A 17941-nucleotide genomic window follows, 5' to 3' on the forward strand; every position below is an offset into this window, starting at 1 on the left:
ACAAAAGTGCCATCTCAAAGGTACAAACTGTGATTGTTTTGGCATTGTTTGCTTTATCAGTTTGAAAGAAGTATTAAATAGTAAGAACAATATGTTTGTATTGAGTAGATTAACAAAATGAAATGCTGCCTCTGCCTACAGGCTGACTCCAAGTACCAGGAATCAACCAAACCCGGTTTTTAGATGGGTATGGCCATTCACCAAGCCAAAACTGTACCCATTTAAGAAAAATGACTTTGGAAGGCAAAGAAGCAAAGAGCATCTTCCTCTCTGGCTCAGGGAGGAGAAAATGAACAATAAATGATACAATCTCTTCCCCACAGCCTTACACAATGGTGTGTCTTGCAAATGAGACATACTGTGAAACAATTTGTGAAGGGAGCTTCATCAACAGTAATTTTTATTCAGATTTTATTGTTGAATACAATGAGCATGATTAAATGTTTCAGATATGCCTAAGCAAACCATTAAAAAGAAAATCCCTACTAAAAATCATCTTCCAAATCCGCTTTTAGGAAGAGATGTAATTGCCAAATTGATGTGTAGAACCAAATCCGGACTTGAGAGCTACACTGTTCCCAAGAATATAGTAACAACACGTCCCCACGGCCTCCTCTTTCACCCCTGCAGGCTTTGCCAAATAGTTACAAAGTCAGTCTTTTCAAACCACCGTATTTTGAACTTCCTAAACCTTTCAGAGAGCTTCTGTGTATGGAAAAGAACAATAGTGCTTCAAAAGCCATTTCTGTGAGTTCTTCAATACTCCATTTGAATTGCGAGGGTTTCAATCAAGGACATCAGCAGACAATTTCTGATTGCTTAGAAGTTGACTTTTATACAGCTTTGATTAGGTCGCCCTTCTCAATGGGAAATCAAGAAAATCTTTGATCCCTTTCAGTTTCCAGAAGTGTCACCAAGCCCGCTCAGGACAGGAAAGAGATGGGGAGGGGAAGTGCTGTTTCCCGACTCCATTCTAATCTCTCCTACTCCAGCTATGGTCTCGCCGGTAGAGAGTTTCATCCAGAATCACTCATCATTGAGATAATGAAACAATGGGTGCTAATTCAGGGGGTGGGGATGGTTTATAATTTTATGGATTTCCCGAAGACCTATAATTGGCACATAAATGTACAAACGTGAACCGGATAATTAGGGGGTTCTGAACGTAAGCCACCTTTAATTTATATGATTACTGGCAAACATGCGAAGTGTTGGGAAGAGTCGGCGGAACCCCCATAAGGCCTTTATTCAAAACCATCAACATTGTAAAAGTGCGTGGAAGGGGCCAGCAGCAGGAGAGGAGCGGAAGGGAGGGAGGAAAAGTACTGTAAGGATGCTCACTCAGGTCCCTGCGGGCTACCAAGGAGAGGCCGGGCGAGCATCTATCTGCCTGGGGCGATCTGCTCCTGGGGGGCAGAAAAAAGGCACTCTGGACTCGCCCCTCGAGCTAACCGATCCAAACACGGGGCGGCCGCCGACATGCAAACGCTCCTGCCGACACCGACCCACGATGCGGGCACGCACACCGTCTCCGCGACACACATCGGAGCGCACGGATGCCCGCGCCGGGGCGCTCTCCACTCTGCCAGCCGCCACTAAGCGCCTGGCGGTCGCCAAACGCCCTGGGCTTCCCTCCCCCCCCCCCCCACCATCCATTCCTGCAGACTCCCACCCCACGCAGGCGGAAGTGCCCCGGCAGACCACTCTCCCCCCCACAACAATGAGGACTTGTGTGACGCCTTTGGGGGCTGGGGATAGTTGACGGAGTGGAACGTACGCGCGCAGGCTGGCGAGTCCGGACAGCGAGCCCGTGGCACGGGCTCGCCACGAAGCTTTCTCTCGTGTCCCGTTCCCCGCCCCCCGCCACACACACACCCCCGCGCCCGCTCTACCAAATAAAACACATAAAAGAAAGGAACGTAAAATAAGTGCAGAGAAAGGAGACCCTCCCTCCCCTCCCACGGCGGGGAGGGATGCGCAGCCGAGCAACGCCGGGGCTTTAGCAATTTACTTTGTACATTCACCCGATGACCCTTGTCCGGCGCCACGACCCAACGTGCCCACCACCCCCACCACCCCTACCCCCGCACCGCATCCCCCCACACCCCAGGACGGGCTCCTGATTCTTGGGTTCCCCTGGCTGTTGAGATTCGCTTCCAGGGCCCCGTGACGGGCCGAACCCCCGGGACTAAAGTTTCCCCAGTAGGAAAACCCTGGGCTCTCGGCCCCGAGGCACGGCGTAGCTTTCAGTACGCAGAAAGAAGGATGCGGTGGGGGGAAGTAACGGGGGGCTCCCACCCCCACCCCCAGCCCCAGGATGGAATAGGGGAAAACCGGCAGCCAAGAGAGAAAGACAGAGGGGATGGAGGACCCAAAGAAGGACTTGTGGTCCGGAGAAACCCGAGATCCAACTCCGACGGCGCCAGCGCTAGGGCTGGCTGGGGTGCCTGGGACGATCCGGTTTGGGGAGGGGGCGGGGAGGGGAAGAAAGGTGGGAAGTATGAAAGTGAGGAACCCGATTCGGGCCCCCCTAGCAAGGCAGGGCGGTGATTTGGGGAGCAGGGGGGTGTAGGTTCTAGCCCCCGAGATAGCTAAAGCGCAGACCGCAGGATGGAGGGGGGCACCAGGGCTCCCAGAGAGAGACAACAGTGTCTCGGGTGGACAAGTCTGAGAGTGTGCGGCGCGTGTTCTGAAGTGGGTGTGTGGGGGGGTATGAGCGTGGGGGGGCATTCAAGAGAGAGGCAGAGGTCGCCCCTTTCTCCCCGCAAGTGGAGGGAGAGGACGGAAAAGCGCAGCAGTCGCCACTCCCCAGCGTCTTTGGCCAAAACTCCCGAGAGGCGCGCCCCGGAGACCCCCAAACCCTTGCTCCGCCGCCCCCGGGCTCGCCGGGCGCCGCGTCCCCGCGGGGGGCACCTGTCCGAGCTGAGCTCCGTCCCTCCTCACCCCTGCGTGTCCCCAACAGCGGCTCCTCACCTCCGCTCGCCCCGAGCATCCTCCTCCTCCGCTGCCGCAGCCGCCCAGGAAGCGGCTCCCCATGCCCGGCGGACGGCGGCACTCAGGCGCGCTCTGCAGCCGGGGGAAGCCCGGGCGAGCGCCGAGCAGGGTCCATCCTCCCCCGCCCCCGCCCCCCCGGAGCCTCGGGGCCCGCGTCAGAGCTGAGGGTGGGTGGGGGAGGAAGAGGAGGAGACCGCCCCCCACGAGGACCCGCCTCCAATGCCGGCCCCCGCCCCGCCCCGCCCGGCCCGACGCCGGTCCCCGCGCCCCCGCGGCGCTGCTCACCTGCCAGCTTCCCGGGGACTGCCACCGCCGCCTAGCCCGCCCGCAGCGCGCCCCCTGAACGCCCCGCGGCCTCTGGGCTCCCGCTCCCGCCGGGGCGCTCCGAAGCGCAGCCTGAGCGCGCGCTCCACGCAGCTTAAGCGGAGTCGCGGTGGCGACGAGGGGGGAGGGAGAGCGAGGCAGCGAGCGAGCGAGCGGGGGGCGCCTGGGCTCGCAATCGCGCCTCTGGAGCCCCTATCCCAGCGTGGAGACCCGAGCGGAGAGCAGGGGCTCCCCGCCCCAGCTGCGCAGGCAGGGAGGAGGGGTGGGGGGAATGGTGGTGGTGGTGGAGAGAGAAAGGAGGGGATCACAGAGTATCCCGTGTTTGCGCCGTCACCAGCCACAGCCCCCGCCAGGCCTCTCTGGATTTCCTTTAGGGTCTAAACATACGCATTACCGAAAACGCCGAGAGGGGTGAAATCCAGACGGGAAGGGTGGTCCGAGAGGTCTTCTCCCTCCCCCCTCCCCCTTCCCGGCCCTCTGTCCCCTAACTAGTGGGGGCGCCCTGTCCTAGCAGCCAATCAATGGTGGATGGGTGATTCTTATTACTGTGCTGAGGTTTCTTTCCCAGGCTACACGTTTGGGCACCTGGAAGGGAGACGGTTTTCACTTGTCACATTTACAGGAGTCTAAGGGAGGCCCCAGCCAACCAACTTCCCCTACTTTCCTGTACCCACACCCACGCCGTTCTTAACGCTTAAGGTAGGCGATCTTCAAATCAAGAACCTGCGCAGAAGTCTTCAGAATACACACAGGCTATTTATTTCTACTACTCAGACTCCAGCTCACCATGATCCTAGGAGGAATGCCAAAACGCTGAAAATACCGTTTCCGTCTGAAAGGTCTTTTACCCATTCATTGCCTGTTGTGATATCCAGGTCTCCAGAGGCTCCAATGCCAGGTGAGAAGAGGTAGAGAAACAAACAAACAAACAAAGGCTACCCCTTGGAGCCAGTGCAGGAAGATGAAAAAGGAGATAGGTTATTAAAAACTTTATTTCAATTGGTTTTAAGGGCCACACTCCTGTCCGGTGTATCCAGCTGTGTAATAATAAAGCTAATGTGGTAGACTTGTTTTGGGATTTATTTATTTTTTTCCTGGTTAGCATCTGTCACTCACCCATGAAAATGTAATGAAGCATTTAGGGTTATTACCTTCAGAGTCAATGGGCTAAAAATATTTAGCCTAATGCACTCTTTGTCTAGTCAATAGGTCCACGGCTGGTGTATACAAAGTCATGAAGAGATCCTCCCTTTCCCCACAAAATTCACGACCCATTAAACTTATTCCTTAATAACAGCTTCTGTACAAATGGAGATCCCGGAAAACTTGTCTGTCAGGCACCTCCTGAAAAGATAGCAATTTACATGGAGACAAGAAAAATGTGTGAGTTCCTTGGCAGAATGCAGTCTTAGGAGAAAAAGTAGACCACAGGAAATTCCTCACAGGTGGGAGGGACTTCCCATCCCTGATTCTACTCCTCTGGGACCACCAGGAGCAGATCTAATGGTCAGGACCCAGGGAAACCAGCTCAAAGCTCTCCAACTCTTCCAGTGTTCTAAAAGTAATATGAGGTACCAGAAAGGACTGTTCTACACTTCATGTAGGAAGTTCTGGCTAGCCAGATTAAGACAAATGAAATATTTCACTTCCTTCATCTGTAAAGATTCCTGGAATCTCAGTACCCAAAGAGGCCATGGAGCAATCTGAGAAAGCATGGCTGAAATGGAGGGAAATAGGTATTCAACTTCAGTGGCCTGGACAGATTGTCATGCCTTGGGTGATGGAGCAAAGGCTCAACTGTTCACTGACTGCCAAAATGGGCAGGTTCTCCATGCATTGAATTTCAGAGGCATTTACATGCATTGTAAGCCCTGCATGTCAGAAGTGTGGCTTCTGCCTGCCTTCCACTTTGTTCTCTTTCCAAGGGTCACTGTAGTGGCTACAAACTTTGCAGGGAATTTAAGGGGTTGAGTTAGCCAAGTCATGCAAGTGTAAAAGGATATAAAACTCTACCACCATTGAGTGTTGGACAAAGCCCACTCTGGAAATAGAACAAATTCCCATGAAATCCAACAGGGGCACCAAGCCACAGCTATTTCCAACTTTAAGCTGGAAAAAAAAATCATGACATATAGTCTCTGCTTACAAGCTACTGGCCAAGGACCTACTGGCCTTCAGGGCCCTACTAAACCAAATCTTAAAGGAATATTTAGTTGTTATGCTAAACATGTCAAGCAAGAACTCATCTGAAAGTTAAGGTGTGAAGCTTTAACTGTTCTTTTTTAAAATACCAATAACACTTGTATTAAGTGTGGCATGAGGGAAAAAATCAATAGATATTCTTTTATCACCTACTCTAAGAAACAGCAAAGTAATATGACAGATAGCAAAGCTACATATATTATTTATTCTGTTCCAAAGCACAGTTTGGGGCATTTCCTACATAACCCATTTAGTCTTCAGAACAGGGAAGCAGGTAAGGTACTGTTGTTGTATAGCAGTAAACATGGGCCTACTTCATCCCTGACCAGTTACCACTCTGCCTTTATATATTCTCTTCTCCACCATAAGGATGGAGCTTACCTACTTTTCTGAGATTTCTGTGAGTGAGAATGAGACAAGATGTTGAGCATGGCTGATACTAAGTCCCCCAGTAAATATTAGTTCTCATCCTAGAATAATTCGAATAAAATAGTTTATTTAAATTCAGCCAGCATTGATGGAATCCATTCTGTGTATCAAGCACTGCACTAAGCATTGGAGAAAATGATGATAAATTAGAAACCAACTCTGCCTTTGAGGAACCCAGTCATCTGAGAGATAGACATGGGCACACATAGTATTCAGATTGGGGGAAAAAAGGCATAGTACTCAATTCCGCCGAAGTCATCCTTCTGCAGTGATTATTGGGAACTAAAAGAGGCAATCTATTAAGGTGTTGTTTGAATTGGACCTATGATTGAAAGCAAAATCAGTGATCAGATATCAGAAATCCTAATAGCATTAACTATTCCTCCAGAGAAAGGGATTCAAAGTGTAATAAATAGTCTCTGTGTTGTATGCTACTTAAAATTCTATTTATTCCTGCAACTGTCTCAAATACGCTTGTCATTGGATAGTACATAATGAAATGAGTTTATGCTATAGGTTTGGAGGCATTCTTTCCTTAGAGCTTTGTTGAAGTCTAGTTGACAAATACCACACATATTTCAGGTATATAATGTCATGTTTTGACATATGTATACACAGTGAAATGATTGCCACAATCAAGCTAATTAACATATTCATCATCACACATCGCTAGTATTGTGTGTGGGATAAGAGCACTTAAGATTTACTCCATAGTGAATTTTAAGTACACAATGCATACTTTTAAATAAACTCACTGTGGACTACATTTGATTTCAAAAACTTATTTATCCTGTAACTGGAAATTCATACCTTTCCATCCCCTTTCTCCCAGCCTCTATCTCTTCTACCCCACCATTCCATTCTCTGCTTTTATAACTTTGACTTTTTTAGATTTTACATATTTGAGATCATGCAGGATCTGTCTTTCTTTCCATACCTGGCTTATTTCATTTGGCATAGGTCCTCTAGGCCCATCTATGTTGTCACAAAGGGTAGGATTTTCTTCTTTTTCTAACGTCCAAAATTATTCCACATACATACACATACACATGACATTTGCTTTAGCAATACATCTGTCAACACAGACAGTATGTTGATTCTGTTGTGAATATTGTAGTTAAGCACAGGACTGCAGCTATTCCTAGGGTGCTGATTTCATTTTCTGTGGATTCACCACAGAAGAGAGATTGTGGGACATGATCTGAGTTCTACTTAGAGATTTTGGAAGAAGTGCCACACAATTTTCCAGAGTGGAGATATCAATTTAAGGCTTACAAACAGTACACATGGAGTGGGGGTAGCGGGGGGGGGGGAATCTCTGTATTTCTTTGAATCCTTTTCAATATTTGTTAGAAACTAACATTTTTGCTAATAGCCTTCCTGATAGGTGTTAGGTGAAGTCTCATATGGGTTGATTGCATCCCGAGGCACCTTTCATATACCTGCTAGACAGATTTTTATATTGACTTACAATATCTATCTGTTATCAAAGTTGTTTGTGCTTTGCTGGTGAGCTATATGAGTTCCTTAATATTTTGGATATTAATTCCTCATTAGATATGTAGTTTCTAAATTCTCCCTCCCCATCTCAATGGTTATGCTTTCATTCTGCTGATTGTTTTTGAGTGCATACAGAAACTTTTTTGTTCTTTTTTTTCTGCAGTGTGGTCCTCTTTGTCTACTTTAGTTTTGGTTACCTCTGTGATTTTGATGTGATGTTGAAAAAAATCATTGAGAAGACCAAATATGTAGGAGCTTTATTGCTATGTTTTCTTCTAAAGCTTTTATGCTTTCCAATCTTAAACATGTTTCTAATCTATTTTGAATCTATTTCTACATAGGGTATAAGAGTTCAAATTCATTGTTCTGGAAGAGGATGTTCAGTTTCCCCAACAATTTATTGCAGACCCTTTGTGTAAATGCACAGTTGTTAAAGCTTCATAGTAACTAAATGAATATCTTATCATCAAAGACATCAGTTTGGATGTGAGTACCATACTGTTTGAATTACAGTCTCTTTGCAATATACATTGAAATCAGTAGTGTGGTAACTTTGGTGACTTCATAAGACTGCTCTAGCTATTCATGATGTTTGTGATTTCATCTGAATTTTAAGATTGAAAAACATTATGAAAATATCCCTAGAATTTTTGTAAGAGTTCCTTTGAGTTTGTAGGTTCCTTTAGTAAGGGTGGATGCATTGTTGATAGTAATTCTCCCAGTCCATGAATTCAGGATGTGTTCCCTTTTATTTGGAGCTTCTTTACAATGTTTCTAACCATTGCTATGTAATTTTTGGTGTAGAAAAGATTTATCTCCTTGATTAAGCTTATTCCTGCATATTTTGTTATTTTTATATGCTGTTGTAAATGGAATCGATTTCTTAGCTTTGCAATGTTGAAGACAAATTATTATAGTCATTATCCATTACATGGTCTGTAGTGCTTACATTTGCTAGGATTATGGTGATATTTCTATACACTTAAAATTCTCAAATTAGTATAATTTTTAAGCTGGGTGGCTCATGATCCTAGCTACCCAGGAGGCTGAGATCTGAAGACAGTAGTTCAAAGATAGCCCAGGAAAACAAATCTATGAGACTCCTACCTCCAGTAGTAGAATTGGAGATGTAACTCAAGTTGCAGAACACCAGTCATGAGCAAAAACAGCCAAGCAAGGGCTCAAAGCTCTGCATTCAAGTTCACAACATAAAATAATGTGTATAGTGTTTAATAATGTTTGCTATAAACATTTCTAGCAAGTTTCTTGGAGACATCAATGCTCAAACTATCTTAACATATTGATGCACAAAATGTCAAAGTATAATAGTGAACATAGGGTTCAAGCAGAGTGATAAATACCTTTAATGAATGCCAGCTATTCAGGCAGGAGGTGAGGATGGAAAAAGATGGAAGAGTTGAGGCCCAAGTCTAGTCCTGACAAAAATGTTCATGAGACCTTCTCTCAACAAGCTGGTTGTGATGTTGCATACTTACATTTTCAGCTACATGGAAAACATACATTAAAATGTATTATGGTCTGATAAAGCCTTCAATAACATGTGTACGACCATATCTGAAAAACAAACTGAAAGAAATAGAATGTGGGGCATGACTTAATGGTAAAGTACAAGTCTAACAAATGCAAGGCACTGAGTTCAGATGCCAGTATCACCAAAATATACACATAGTGAAGTGTATAAATATATACTGATAAACTATATGTTACATACAAAGTATGTATCTTATAAAGTATATATAATATATTTTATATGCTTTAATTCAGTAAGTATATCCTTTTAATTTGTTTATATCACCCTCAGATTCTGTTTTGTAATAAAAGTTTTATTCCTTTATTTAATAAAAATATATTTATTAACTTCTTTATTTAATAAAAATATATTTATTAACTTCTTGCTCTATGCCTGGCACCATACTAGGTATTACTAAGAAAGAAAACAAAAACTTTCTAAGACACATTACCAAAGTGCACTGGGATCAGTGCTAGGATTATGGAAGTTCAGGATATGGCAATAAGACACACAACCCAGGTAAGGATGCTCTGAAGACTTTTTAGAGAGAGAGCTATCATTTTGAAAGACAATAATTGGGTAACCAGGTGAAGCAGGTAAAGCAGGAAGAGTTAGTCATGGTTGGAGAGTGTTAAAAAAAAAAACAAAGTATCTCTGGGAGAGTGGTGCTAGAGGTGACTTTGGAGAAGCATGTCTGAACAAATTATAGAGGATTTTGTTTGCTTTGTTCAGTCCTCCGAAACTTAGATCTTAGTTGTGGAAGGTTATAAAGGGATCTAAAATTTAAACAAAAATATTTTTGTATGTGCTCAACATATAAGTAAAATAACCAATTTCTACTTCTCAAGTCAAAAAGACAAATGGAAAAATATTTCCGTCAGGATACATGAAAGCAAATGATCATCGACTTGAGTCCAGGCAAAGGTTGCATGGCCACTATGAAACTTAACTCTGATTTCCAATGGCTATAAAAAGCGTTCCTTTTCTTCTCTTAGGGAGAGGTAAGAGAAAGCTGCAAGTGGGGGTGGTGCTTATGCCTCCCAGCTGCTCTTTCAAGCTAAATGCACACTGGAAACAAAGGAGAACATAAGTGATTATCAAAGTGCTCTCATGTTCCAATACAAACCCCATTTTTTTTCATTTATGTAGTAGAGCTTAAGGTGACATTAGTGCTTGACAGAAGGAGTCGACTAAAGTATAATAGAAAATGGCTGTTTTTCTGATGCTTATGAAGAAACAGAAGCAGAGAAGTTTGGCACAACATAGGATATAAGATACGGCTGGCATGTATCTTGTAGATTCTGTGCTAAAGTTATGACACACTTGTACATTTTGCCTCTCTAGGACCATTTCCTGCTTCTGAAGCAACACCTAGATTTCATTGATGGATAGTTCCTCTACCCCAAATTTATTTATTTATTTCATTTAGTTCTGGTACAGATGACTCTACCGCTAGCTGCAGAAACAGACCAATGGCTCTTCTTCAGGTATTCCTTAACCATAACAATTTGGAAATGGTCAAGTGGTTGAATTGTGTACTTTTGAGTGAGGAACTAGGAAAGAAAATGCTTTATCCTAAATACTGGACTAGAAGCTGGGAAGGCCATAGATACAAGACCCCTCTTCATGAAAAAAAAATGTTTTCAGATCTGGGAGCCATTGGTTCACAATTGCATTCCTTATTGCTCTAGAGGCTGAAATTTAGAGCATTACAGTTTGAGGCCAACCCAGACAAAAAGTTCATAAGACCCACATCTCAATAACATCTGGGTGCAATGGCTTGTGTTCATCATCCTAGTTATGGGGGAAGTGCAAATAATAAATAGGAGGTTCATGATTCAGGCTGACTTAAGCATGAAAGTGAAACTCTATGCAAAAAATAACTAAAGCAAAAGGGCTTTGAGTCATTCAAGTGGTAGACTAGCTCAGCAAGCTACAGCCCTGATTTCAAACCCAGTGCCACAGAAAAAGAAAATACCTGAGAAACAAATATATAAATAAGAGCATAATGAGATACCACTGCTCATCTACTAAAATGGATGCAAATTTAAAAGTCTGAAACATCAAATACTTGGCAAGGCTCTGGAGATCTCATATATTGCCAGAGAAAATTTCTTTGGCACTTTCTTACCATGTTATATACACACCTACTTTATGAGTGCTTGCAAGTATTTACATATTTATTCCTCCTAGGTATTTACCTGTGAGAAATAAAATATTCATACACACACACACATACACACACACTTAAAAGCTTATTGCAACTTTAATAGGCCAAACTGGAAACAATCCAAATGATTATGCATAGTAGAATGGCTGAACAAATTGTAAAGTATTCATACAGTGAAATACTACTGAACAAGAAGTAAAATACACCCCTACATATGCATCAATATGGATGAGTCTTGAAAACATGTTGAGTGAGAAGAGAGAAGCCGGACTCATAAGAGGATATTACTATGATTCCATCTATATGAAAATCAAGAATAGGAACAACAAATCTACAAGGGGAAAGAGTACCAGTTGCCTTGGTGTAGAGTTACTGCCAAGAAAGGGATACAAGGAAATTTCTGGGATAATGGAATGTTTTATATTTTCAATGTAGAATTGGTTATCTAGACAAATACATTTGTCAAAACCAATTCAGATATTTTAAAGTCTGTGCAGTACAATATATGTTTAATTTACCTTCATTTTTAACATTATTTTAAAGAAGAGGTACAGAGTATATGGAAAAGCTAATCAAACCCTACAATTGTAGTAGGTAGTATTTTTTTTTTTTTTTTGTATAGTCGTGGGGCCTGAACTCTGGGCCTGAGTGCTGTCCCTCAGCTCTTCAGCTCAAGGCTAGCGCTCTACCACTTGAGCCACAGCACCACTTCTGGCTTTTTTCTTTTTGCTTATGTGGTGCTGAGGAATCGAACCCAGGGCCTCAGGCATGCAAGGCAAGCGCTCTACCACTGAGCCACCTTCCCAGTCCACAGTAGGTAGTATTTTATTATGGCCCAGCCCAAAGGTTTGTGCTAACAGTGAAGGTCTTGGGAAAAACCATCTATATTTTTTGCTGGGTGCTGGTGGCTCATTCCTGTCATCCTACTACTTAGAGGTTGAGATCTGTGGACCATGTTCAATGCCAGCCCGGGCAGCAAAATCTCTGTAACTCTTATTTCCAATTAAACATCAAACAGAAATAGTGCTGTAGCACAAGTATAGAACACCAGCCTCAAGTGAAAAAGTTAAAGGATAGTGGCCAGGCTCTGAGTTCAAGGCCCAGTACCAGGACATACACACACACACACACACACACACACACACACACACACACACACACACACACACACACACACACACAGTGTGTGTGTGTGTATATATATATATACATATATATATAAAACATATACACATTATATATATATTCAAAATAAGAAGAGTGCTCTGTCATGTAACATCATCGCAGTCAGAAACGTTATTTTATTTTACTGTCCTATAAATTTACACCAGTATGGAGGAGATGATTGGATTCAAGTGGAAGTACCCTCCAGAAAGTGGTGAATAACATCAGAAGGCAAAGCATGTCCTGGCACAGGAGTTAATGAAGTATAGGTTAGATGGTGTCTTGGCAGAAATGTATGGAGAAATTCAAGTTTCAGACAGTGAATGGGGGACCGTTGAACAAACCCTGATTTTCTATGACATTTTGAGCATTTTTACCCATAAGCTCTGAAGCCACAGACATGTTTCAATAGTCCTCTTGTCCTCCATCCCCCAAAGGAAACAATGAAGAAAGCACAATTTTACGATGGAAGGTACAGGTTGCATAGTTGAATTTTCATGAAAACTTCACATGGAAAAAGTCACCTCTCTTTCCACAAAACATACTGATGGAAATCATACTTTATAAAATATTTTTTTAAATAAAAAAGAATGTAATTGCTCATTGAATTGTAATATGAATGCAAATTAACTTACTGTAATTACACTGTGCAATTTTCTACTTTAAAAACTTAGAAAATGGAAGAGACCTGATAAGTAATTTGAACTGTAATTTCTCATTGTGTTCCTTCATTATGCAATGGGTACCATAAGCAATTTGTTCTGTTTTAATGTAAAATGTTTTTGAGTTCATACCATGACATTGGCAGGACTCAAATGAAACCATTCAATACAGATAGATAGTTGTCCCCTTTTCCCAAAAGTGCACTGCTGAAATAAGATAAAATTAATACAGTACAAGGGGATTTGTGAAGGGTTCTTAATTTTTTTTCATTTTGGAATCTTTATCATATGAAGTGTCTCTCTATTCTATGCTCCTACTGTATTTTAAATAATCAAGGAGTTCCTAAACAAATAGGAATCAGATGATCAGCATTCATAGTTTCATGGCAAGAATCAGGCACAAAAGTAAAAAAGGGGTTCTGGTTTCAGGTCTGCCAGTAATTAAATATGTGACATTCTCCATTCTGGTGCACATTTCCTTCATCCTTGAACTGAAATGTTGGCCTAGGTGATATCCAGCTCCCATCCGGCCTTTATGGATTGCTTTGCAGACACTCTCTTCTTTGCATTGTTTAAGCAACATGAGTGACAGGAAATGAATTTCTTATTTAGAATTAATGACCCTCTGAATGAACCACAAGCCCTGTGTTTCAGTCACTCATTGCTAAAGAACGTCTGACACAAAGATCATCTGTGATGATGCAAATGTTTAAAAATAATAATAATTACCCGTTTTCATGTAAATAATAATTTGCATGTATAGTTCCCAAAATGTAGATCTTGTTAACTGGAAGGCATTGATACAATGAGCTGGGATCTCATTAAGTACACAGTACAGTGGAAAGAAAATGGAGAGCCTTAGAATCATGACACTGGTCTGGTTTTTCCTGGGGCTAATAGCCATATTAGGCCTTAGGAATTCCATTTCTTAGATGGGATGCCCTCATTACCTCCCTGGATGTTGTAAGCATTGAACACATAAAAAGTGGAAAGGCATTTGGTCAGCTATGTGTGTAAATATTTTATTTACTTCTCTAGACAACCCTGTGAAATAAGTCTCATTATTTTCCTGTGGAAGCAAATAGTGGAAGTTAAATAACTTGCTTAGGGTCACAACGTATGACAGTGTTTATACTCTCTGTCTGGGAGTACAGTGATGTCCTTTCATCTTCTGGATTTGATGTCAACATGTGCAGTTATTTCTTTCCTCTTCTCTTTATGTCCACGATCTCTTTAGAGAATAGGAATTATTTACTGTCTGTGGAACTCAAAGTCCTGTGATCCTTCATTTCCCTAGCTAAAAAACTGGCATCCCCAAAGAATACTCATATTCTTTGGCTCTGTCTTTACATAGCATTATCCTACTTGTGCTTTATTTTTTTCCTTTTTTTGTAAAAGTCACTATTGCCACATGAGAAGTGTGTGCTGCCTCAGAAGCTGACTCAGCTTTCACCTCTAGGTTCCAAGGGCATGTCTCAAGCTAAATCAATGACCATATTGTACGTTCTTGGGCAGCATGGTTGATTCATGGATTGACAGGGAACTTAACATTTGTCCAGTCAGACTGGGTCGCAGTGAAGAAAACAGAAAATACTCTTTTCTCTGCCAGGTTTAAAGGAGAAAGAACAGAAGTAAGACATAGCCCTAGAAGCCCCAGCTTAGGATCCAAAGAGAACAGGTATATGATCAATTTGGCCTCAAGGAGACAAGGCAAAGAGGTAGAAATCAGCAAGGCTGTGATCATCCTGACTGCATCACTGGAACATGGCCTGATGACAACATCATCTTAACAATAATTTGAGTACATTTTTTTTTTATCATTTATGTCTGCATTAGTTACAATATGCTGTATTCCAAAACCATATCATCACCTTGGTCACGAGGTTTCAAAGATGCCATGAAGTCATCACTGGCTCCATGAACAAAAGGCTACATAAGCATACAATTTAACAACTGTGATTGGGTGGGTGACAATGACCTCAATGATGGAAACATACATAGCTCAACATATGTGGTGTGAGAATTTCATGTGGATCAAATTTCCTTTAGTTAAAAATAGATCACAGTACCCTCCTATCTTCCCTATCTCCTCATATAATCCCCCTCAGCAATACTTGTAGGTACCAAATAATGGTCTTTCCCTGACCATATTTTCTACTCGTTTGCTACCACGCCATTGTTCATGCCACTTCCTACTCCAGGATTGTCCTTCCCAGTTCCCATTTGTTGAAATCCTTTCCAATCTGCAGAGCTGGTTTAAATGCAACTCCTCTGGCCATTCTCTCTTTTGTCTTCCTGTCTATGTTATTTCTGTGGACCCTGCCATTGCTGAAGCCATTTTCTACATGTCTGGATGCCCTGTTGAGACTGTAATCTCTTAGAATAGAGGCTAAGCTCCTTATCAATGGAGAGAGAAGGAGCTGTACGCAACATCTGCCACTGCACTGGTGTCCAGGACAATTCAGCCGATGTGATCACCATTTGCCATTGCAGATCACATTCCAGATGAAAGTCACAAAGCACTTTGGCAACACTGCTGCAAATCCTGGCACTCAGACTTCCTAAAACAACCACCTTAGCCCTGCTAGACAAGTATCAGGACATTTGTACTTCTTTTGTCATTTGGATGTTTGTTTTCCCTATAACCAGTAACTAGGCACTAGCCATAACATTGCCAGTGTTTTCACATATTACTTGAGTGGTATTATAGCAGAATAGATTCCTGGTTATCTCTGATATGCTCTTGTAGTTTTCTTAAGTGAGAGAAACAGGGTAGAGCAATGCTAGGTAAGCTAAAAGTATCAGTGAATTCAGGCCTTGACTCTGGAAGAGTGCTGCCCTGGAGTGAAGATGATGATATGTGTGTCCATGGAAACAGCCTTGATAACTGTTAATTAAGGTGATTTGAAGCTAATAAAGGGTTTCAAAGGTTTGAAGGATGGGGACAAAAACTTGTAGTAGATATATCATTGTAACACAAGAAAAACTCAGTTATATGTGCAACCTGTCTCTAATTAAGGTATGTCCTTCAGCTCCTTTCTCTCTACCTGCTGGGACATAGTCTGACCCAACAACTAACTGTCCACAAACCCTGAGAAAGGAAGATCCTGAGCTCTCATTTCTCAGTAAAATTAGCAAGTCTATTGTAGGTACGTAATGCTAACATTCTTTTTCCAGAAAGTTCACGTATTCTGCCAAATTCTAAAACATGACACTTAGTCATTGGGAACTTTCTGTATCTGGATTTACTATCAGAATGTTTATGCAGCATTAGATCTATGAGTGAATTTTCATACTGTGTGGCATGATCTGAGGTAATCATGGTATTTTTCCCCGATGGAAGCCCCATAGTAGTGGGGCCTATATAGTGGTGGGGAGGTCCAAATATTAAGGAGGACACAAATATGATTGTGACCAGAGATAAAGAGATATTAAAAAGAGGTGCTATTGGAGTCAAGTGCTGCTGGCTCATGCCTGTAATTCTACCTACTGAGATCTGAGGGTTATATTTTACAGCTAGTCTTGGTTAAGAAAAGTCTAGGAGATTCTTACCTCCAATTAACCTGCAAAAAATGAAGTAGAGCTGTAATTCAAGTGGTAAAGCACCAGCGTTGAGCAAAAAGATAAAGGACAGCACCTTGTCTCTGAGTTCAAGCCCCAGTATTGGCACAAGAGAAGGAGATAGATGAGAGGGAGAGAGACAGAGACAGACAGAGAGAGAGAGAGAGAGAGAGAGAGAGAGAGAGAGAGAGAGAGAGAGACAGACAGACAGACAGACAGACAGACAGACAGACAGACAGACAGACAGACAGACAGAGACAGAGACAGAGAGAGACAGAGAGACAGAGAGACAGAAAGACAGAGACATACAAAGAGAGATAGAGAGACAGAGAGAGTGGGGGGGAGAGAAGACAGACAGGGATAGAGACACAGACAGACAGACAGACTCATAGAATCGAGGAAGGTTATCTGACTAACCCAAAGTCAAACAGCAAGCTCAGACTGTGAGAAGTTGAATTTACTGAAGTAATTCTCATATCAGTAACCAGTATGGTATTTTTCCTAAATGCAATCACGTCATTCTAATTTGGATCATGTAGTAGATTGCTGTTTTGTCTAGTTTGACACAAGGATTCATTGTAGCCTAGTTAGTATGTGTAGGTCTGCCCTGATAAAGAAATAAATATTGAAGCCAATCCCAAGAACTGTGAGATTAAAACAATCATTATATACTCAAATTCCAATGAATCCAAAAGGGAATATCAACATTAGCTAGACATTTACTATCACATTTTACTTGATTTAATTATGATTTCATTTCTGGTATTCAAATATTTAAGCAGCTTATCAGGAATTATCTCTTCATTTAAGGATTCACCCAAAACTGTTCAAATGCATATAATAAACCAACTCACTTCAGAAGTAAGGTCTTTTCTATTTACTGTCTGATTTAGGAGGTAACACCACTTGAGGAAACTCTTATAATTATGGTTTAAGTTTAACACATATAACATAGTGCCTGGCAAAAAATATTCCATCTGTTTCTATCAATACAGAAGGAGTGTCCTTAACCAGGATGGCTTGCTTGCCTGCTTGCCTGCCTTCCTTCCTTCCTTCCTTCCTTCCTTCCTTCCTTCCTTCCTTCCTTCCTTCCTTCCTTCCTTCCTTTCTTTCTTTCTTTCTTTCTTTCTTTCTTTCTTTCTTTCTTTCTTTCTTTCTTTCTTTCTTTTTCCTTCTTTCTTTCTCCATATGGGAATGAAAAATAAGCTCTGAGAATCAGATAACTTGTATCTATTTCACTTGTGTAATTTTATGATGTCACTCACTCATCTACCTACCCAGTCATTCAGGCATGAATCTCAAGTACTCACTCCAATTTCTATCATCTGGTTAGATAATTCATGTTCTTTCTGGCATTGTACTCTGAAAAGTCCCATCTTCAGTCTAGATACACCATCAATCTAT

At 42.4% G+C, this 17941-nt stretch overlaps 1 protein-coding gene across 6 annotated transcripts in view; it reads right to left on the reverse strand.

Moving 5' to 3' along the window:
* Dab1 (DAB adaptor protein 1) overlaps nucleotides 1-17941 on the reverse strand; it is a 1106968-nt gene that overhangs the window by 398763 nt on the left and 690264 nt on the right. For 2 of the 6 annotated variants that reach the window (XM_069987148.1, XM_069987145.1), the window contains exon 1: nucleotides 2974-3162. The exons of the other annotated variants lie outside the window; for them this stretch is intronic. The gene's annotated coding sequence lies outside the window, so the exon portion shown is untranslated. Of the gene's footprint in view, nucleotides 1-2973; nucleotides 3163-17941 lie in introns of those variants that run through there. 6 annotated transcript variants of the gene reach the window in all.

Source organism: Dipodomys merriami, unplaced genomic scaffold (assembly GCF_024711535.1).
Source record: "Dipodomys merriami isolate MVZ:Mamm:240054 unplaced genomic scaffold, mDipMer1.0.p SCAF_34, whole genome shotgun sequence".
In the NCBI taxonomy this organism is placed as follows: domain Eukaryota; kingdom Metazoa; phylum Chordata; class Mammalia; order Rodentia; family Heteromyidae; genus Dipodomys; species Dipodomys merriami.